Source organism: Oryzias latipes, chromosome 1, assembly GCF_053564925.1.
Source record: "Oryzias latipes strain Hd-rR chromosome 1, Olatipes_Hd-rR_3.1".
Classification (NCBI taxonomy): domain Eukaryota; kingdom Metazoa; phylum Chordata; class Actinopteri; order Beloniformes; family Adrianichthyidae; genus Oryzias; species Oryzias latipes.
This window is the reverse complement of record NC_136237.1, coordinates 38,811,877-38,818,261: the sequence shown is the minus strand read 5'-3', so window position 1 is coordinate 38,818,261 and position 6,385 is coordinate 38,811,877. Positions and strand designations below refer to the sequence as shown.

General features: G+C 43.4%; 1 long non-coding RNA gene across 1 annotated transcript; it reads left to right on the top strand.

Annotated features, from left to right (window-relative positions):
- The first annotated feature begins 507 nt into the window (after positions 1 to 507).
- LOC144992142 (uncharacterized) lies at positions 508 to 6,121 on the top strand. The gene is made up of 2 exons (XR_013655956.1): positions 508 to 2,210; positions 3,369 to 6,121. It is a non-coding gene; the product is annotated as an uncharacterized LOC144992142 (long non-coding RNA).
- The last annotated feature ends 264 nt before the right edge of the window (positions 6,122 to 6,385 follow it).

Sequence of the window (6,385 nt, the reverse complement as noted above, 5' to 3'; positions counted from 1 at the left end):
GGGGGCAAAGACAATGGATAGAGGGAGAGGCTGCTTCCGCTACAATTAGCTGCATACTAATCTGTTCTTCTCCATCTTTTTCTGTGCCCCACAGGCCTCAGTGAGCAACAACGGCAGCCGGATCGCTGTGAACAAAAAAGAGAACAAAAGCAAACGGCTTCATGAAGAGGCATCAGTGTGTGTTATGGAAGGACTGCAGGGGGCTGATGAGCTGTAACATCCCCAGGTATTGGAAACGTCTGGAGATTTTATCTTTTAAATCACTGGAACGCAGTATTTAATAACACGGACACACACACACTTGATATCTTTCACAAACAAGTTCAGGTGAAGGTTTTCCACCTCCTCTCCTCTGTGAAACAAAGACCTGCCGGCTCTTCTAAAAACCAATTTCCTGAAACAAGACACACAGTCCAAATTGGACCGTGTTTTTTCCCCGCTTTCACCAACTAATGCTGTTTGCAGAGCTCTGTGAAAGGCTGGGGGGGGGGGGGGGGGGGGGGGGGGGATCAGGTGCATTTTCCATAAGTGACCAAGGAAGAAACAAGAACGCAACAACACAGGCAGTAAAAACAACAAAACGCAGAATCAGCTGACAGGTACAGAGAAAAGAAGAGATCCAAACAGATGTTCACACAGCTGCGCTGTGGTCAGCAGGACCCTGGCATTTAGACTGCTGTCTATAAGCCCCCCCAGGGCAGATATTTTGTCTGTCTGCGAGTTTGGTCCTTGGTGGGGGATCGAGATGGCGTTGGAGCTCCTACGACCTTTAACATTACAGCGTGCTCTCAGAGAACACGCCGAGTGAAAGCCCAGTGGACTCTTATCGCCTGAAGAGCTTCTATTTTTGCACGCCAAATTAGGAAGCCTCCCAAAAAGAAATGGTGGGAGGGGCCGTTATTATCGCCCTACTTTTCTTACAATAAGTTTGATCTTCGTCCTTTAAAGTTTGAAGAAAGGTTCAAAGACCTCAAGCACCCATTACTCCTCTTTTATTTCCAGCAGTTAGGCCACACCATGACGCAGACACGCTGATGTTTATTTATACATGACTCTGCCTGCTCTTGAGGAGGACACCAGGTCTGAAAGACATAATCCTCTGGTGTGTCTGAGGTCAAATTATTTGATTTGTCAATCAGGACCAGACCAAAAATGTAGTAGAAAATATGCTGGGGGTCCTGAAAAAATGCCAAAGGCTCCCTGCTCCGCTCCGTCCTGATGAAACCACTTGTAGGCAAATAGATCCAAATAGATTCCTTGTCTGAGCTGGCAGCATCTGGATAACTCTGACATTGCCGGTCATTTTTGTTGTTTCACCTGTAATGTCATGTTGGTAGTGTGAGGAGCTGTTGGGTAGCAGAAGAGAGTGTAAGCTGATGGATGACGGGAAGTAGGGGCGGACTTACTTTGCGCCAGAGGTGTCGTCCACAACTCGGAGGTGAATTTCTAATGAACTACTGCCGTTCCGCAGAAAGTATGTCCTAGAAAACAACAGTATTTGGGCTTAAAAGACCACTGGGAACGGCTTTACAAAAGATCAAAAGACAAACAAAGTGAGACTTTAAACTCAGATTTTTAACCCCATGTTTATGTTAATGTTTCATGACTCAAGAAGCAGCTTCAGTGAAGAATGTAAACTTGATCGATGCCGGATCCACTACCTCAGCCCTCCTACAGCCCACCGCCGAGCTCCATGGTGCTACCATGGTAACCCCTGTGCAGGAAAGCTAAACTTTATCTTTCACAATCATAAAAAACTTTTCCCGGGAACCAAAAGAAAGTAAGCTGATATAAAATATTTTCCAAGAAATTTAAATATAAAAGAGAAAAACGATGCTGTCTGTTTAACCTGCCAGAATCTGTAAAAAAAAAGAAAATAAAAAAAATGCATGAAAATATGTCTGAGACAGCCCCTGACCCCCATTAAAAAGCCAGAATGAAGGGATTTTAATAAAATTATGCTCAACACCAAAGACATCAAGGATGAGGTCATTAATTGGATTGCCTTTTTCTGTCTGCAGACGGAGTAATTCAGTGATTAAAAAGCTTGAGTTTTTTTTGAACATTCTGAAAATGTTCTCTTCATCCTGCTGAAGTCATGGACGGGAGCGCGTGGCTTTGTCCAACGCACGAAGAAGAGGCAGCAGTGACTTGAATGGTCAGAAGCCTCAAGTGGCTGACTGAATCGAGAGGAATGACGCTCTGCTGAGGTGAGGCATGAAGCATGCTTTCACTGGTGGTGTTTTTGTTTGTTACATCTAATGAGAGGAAAAGAGAAAAAACATTGAACTTTAGCAGATTAAAAAAACGATTTGCTTTAATTTTGTAAAACAAGAGTCTTCCTCCTGGAGGATAGGTTAAACTTTTGTTTAAATTTAGTAGTTAATTTCTAACATGCTTCATTTTTTGAAGGACTCACTCTGACGAAAATGGTGTTCTTGGTGTTTTTAACATGTTCTTGTGGCATTTTTCTGATTATGGAGGAAATGTATCAAGAAAATGAAGATTAAAATAGCATTTCATTATTTTTTTTTATTCAAATTGTGGGGAAAAATGCCTTCTGGAAGTAACTTGTAGCGGTGACAAAGGTGCTACAGCTCCCTGCTCTGCTCCTTTCTGATGCATCCACTTGCAGACAACTAGTTCCATGTACATCTTCGTTTTCCTCGCCCAAGCTGGCCTCTGGCTCCAATCTGCACAGCTGGATAACTCTAATACTCTTCGCCATTTTTGTTGCACCAAAGGTGAATTTCTAATGAACTCCTGCCACTCTGCACAAACTGCGTCCAAGATAACAAAGTGGGTTTTTGGATTGTGGCTAAATATGTCACAATCAAAATAAAATAAAAACAAAAACAATGGGAAGGATTTTACAATAGATTAAAAGATGATAAGAGAAGGACTTTAAGTCTTTGTCATTTACTGTGTCGGAGCCACAAGGGCTTCTGAGGTCACCTGATGACTTCAGGTTATATGAATAGGGACGTTTTTAAGCCGCGATGCAGATCTTTCTGACCTATCGGATTAAGAGTGATGCAGCAGCTTCCAGCTCTTTATCTGCCTCTGCATCACATTGACGACAGGTGGAGCGTCTCCAGTTGGCAGGATGCCCTCCACTCAGGTGGAGGGCACATGTGACGAAGCGCTTCATGGCCGCCTCTCACTCACGTTTCCTGCGACACGTTTGGGTTTGTGAAAACAAACTCCTCCGTGTTGGTGCGTCTCATCTACACATGTGCAATAAAATTAAAATAAAAAGTGCCATCCCATTGCTTAGAGGATGCTACAGCCTTTTTTATTTCGGATTATCAAGCTTATTTCCGCCTATTTTTCACGGTTTCCTTTAATGTGTGCCATCTTTTACCCAGGAAAAATAGGATGTGACTGCCTGATCCAGTTTGGAAGCAGCTCTCATCAGTCATGCCGTGAACAGACAAAGGAGAGCTCCTCAGCGTCTGTCCCCTCGCCTTTTTATACATGGCTGCTATGGTGGAATTTACATGTCAGCTAAATAAACCAGGCTGTTTACATGTGAGCGCCGCTGTCAAAAAGCCATGCAGCGTCTCTTCATGGGCTGCCTCAGTGATTGACTGCATCACTAATGTTTTAGAATGGAAAACACACATTTTTTTTTAACATCCACGAATGCAATTACTTACATTTTAAAGCCTCCACAAGCAGCTGTTTTTTTTAAATAGACACATTTTGTGAAGGCGTAGGACATGAACTCAATTTTCCGCCATTTTTCCACGCAACAATAAAAACGTGACTCGGCAGGGAAAACTGAATAGAGGGTGTTGTCCACTTTATAGAGGGCCAATAATCTGTTTTTTTTTCTAGAACGTCCAACGACCCTTTAACCCCCAAAATAATTTCTAAACCTTCCGAAAAAGCATCTGAGCACGCTCAGTGAGAATGAGGGCCCCCACTAACACCTCAAGCTCACATTTAAACACACACGGACGCCAAAATAAAAAACAAATCCAAAGAATTCTTTCATCTGAAATTGAGATGTTTATTTTCCCCCCCAATTAGCCGTGTACGGGAAAAAGATGGCGTCTAAAAAAGGCCATTTCAAATAGACAGCTTCAAAGATGACCCCCCACCTCAAACAGCATCTCTGTTTGTCTCTGAGCCCGCGCTCCCCTGCAAGCGTGTTTGAATATGTACGAGTTATGTCTACAGAGGTGGCGGCGGCAGAGCGTGTGTGCATCAGAGGCGTGGGATGCAAAGAGAGCAGGAAAATACGGGAGACAGTTAAAAAAAAAGATGAAGAGAGCATCGAGATGGGATGTGGAGAAGCGAGGGCAGAGAGGGAGGGATGGTAGCTTTTCTTTTGTCTTGAGCTGCAGCCCGTTTCATTAGCACACCAGCCAGCCCCCCCCCCCCCCCCCCCCCACAGCTTTATCCCCATCCCCCTCCTCTTCCTCACTGGCTCCCCAGCCACAGACGGAGAGCCTGGTTACTGTCCTAATGGCAGCTCTGTATTCATTATCACCTCCGCATACGCCTCCACCCCCCCAACTCTGCTCGGGATGGGGGGCTGCTGTAATTGATAATTAAAGAGCAATAACACAGCGGTCAATGCAATCTCGCCACAGGAGCGCCTGAGACCCCCACCTCTCCCGTGACACACACACACGTCCCACATGCACTGATCACGGCGGTTAACCCGCAGACGACCTGCACGCCAAAAGAAAAAAAAAAAAGCAGAGAAATATGTCACCTCCTGATTCAAACAATGAAAAGAGAACAACACAAACGCACAAGTTTGCATCTAAATGCAAATAAACACACACCCACACAGCCTGCTGCAATCACACAATCCACACAGGTCGTGAAAAACACACAAAGCAGAGCAGCAAGTGGGAGAAGAGTGAAGGACGAAGCCTTGAGCGGAGGAGGAAGCAAACATGTGCTCATTTAGCTCCGCAGGCAGATCAATTTATGGACATGGAAGCAAACTGGCAGCATTGATTCTGAACGGGCAGAGCGAGCGCATGACAACCGCCGCAGATGACCGACATTCACCCAGGACAGGAACACGCGCTAAACTGCACTTTTGTTAGACAATAAAGGCTCAGCTTTGATCCAGAAACCGCATCTGAACACATCAGGCACTGAAGGTGCTGAGCAATCTTGTCATTGTGCGCGTTTGCTTGATCAAGCTGTCGAATGAGGACCTCATTCTGTCACGAAGCCACAGACAGGAAGGCGACGGGGAGGAGAGACAAGCAGGGTTCTGCTGAGACGGAGCGTTGGGATGAGGACTCGGGGCGGATGCTCGCTGCAGAACGTGGGATGTAATCACAGGAGGAAAGAAAGAATGGAGGAGAGCCGCTGCTGATTACAGAGAGCACTAATGGCCATGTTCAGACTAAACTGTGTGTGTCTGTGAGCAAGAAAAACAAAAAAAAAAACACAAAGGGGAATCCTCTTAAGTGTTCCTCTGAACTACCAACACTTAAAAATCAGCTGGAATCTTCATGCTGGGATTCTCCACAGGCTTCATCCTCAGCATCTCTCCTTTCTGTTCAATTCAATGGTTTGTTTATTTTAATTAAATGTGTTTTAATGATCAATAAATACATATTAATTCAATTTTTTCCCGTCACCCATTTGAAAAGGGAAAAAATACTTTAGTTTGTTCTTTTACTGGTTTATTCCTTCCAAAAACATTCATTACGCTATTGCCTTTCTAGTTCTGGTGTTTTTCGTTTTCTCCAGCACTGCATGTACAGTGCAGAAGACGTCATTTTTTGAAGAGTTGTATAACGTTATTTTATATCTATGTTGTTTTTCCTTACCGTCAGTTGTTTTGCAACAATTTTGTAACAATTGAATTTCCCCACAGAGAGATCAATAAAGTTTATGTAATCTTTACCCCGTCTGACCGTTAGTTTGAACAATTTAATGCTTTTATCACTGTAATTTATAAGTTTGACCTATGTACTTACAAAACAAATGGGTGCTCTGGTTGAAAATGAATAAAAAACAGGATTTTATTCTGCAATGAGCACAAAACAATTGATGACATTGTTCTGAAATAAACATGTGGATCTTCTGAACCAATTTACCTGTACAATGAATTTTGGAATAATAAAATCCAACAGAAAATGGAGAGGTCTTTGCTAAATCACTAGTTTGTCTAACAAACTACTTTAAAAGACGTACTTCAATGGAAATCGTGTTTCTGGTGTTTTTAACATGTTCCTGTGGCATCTTTCCGATGATGGAGGACATATAATAAGAAAGTTGCGTCTCATCTTTGCAACAATATGCTATTCAAAAGCCAAACATCCCGAACAGCATGTCGAACATGAGAGAAAACATTTTGTGGATATTGCACAGATAAAAAATTGTTCATACGTGAATACACGTGGAA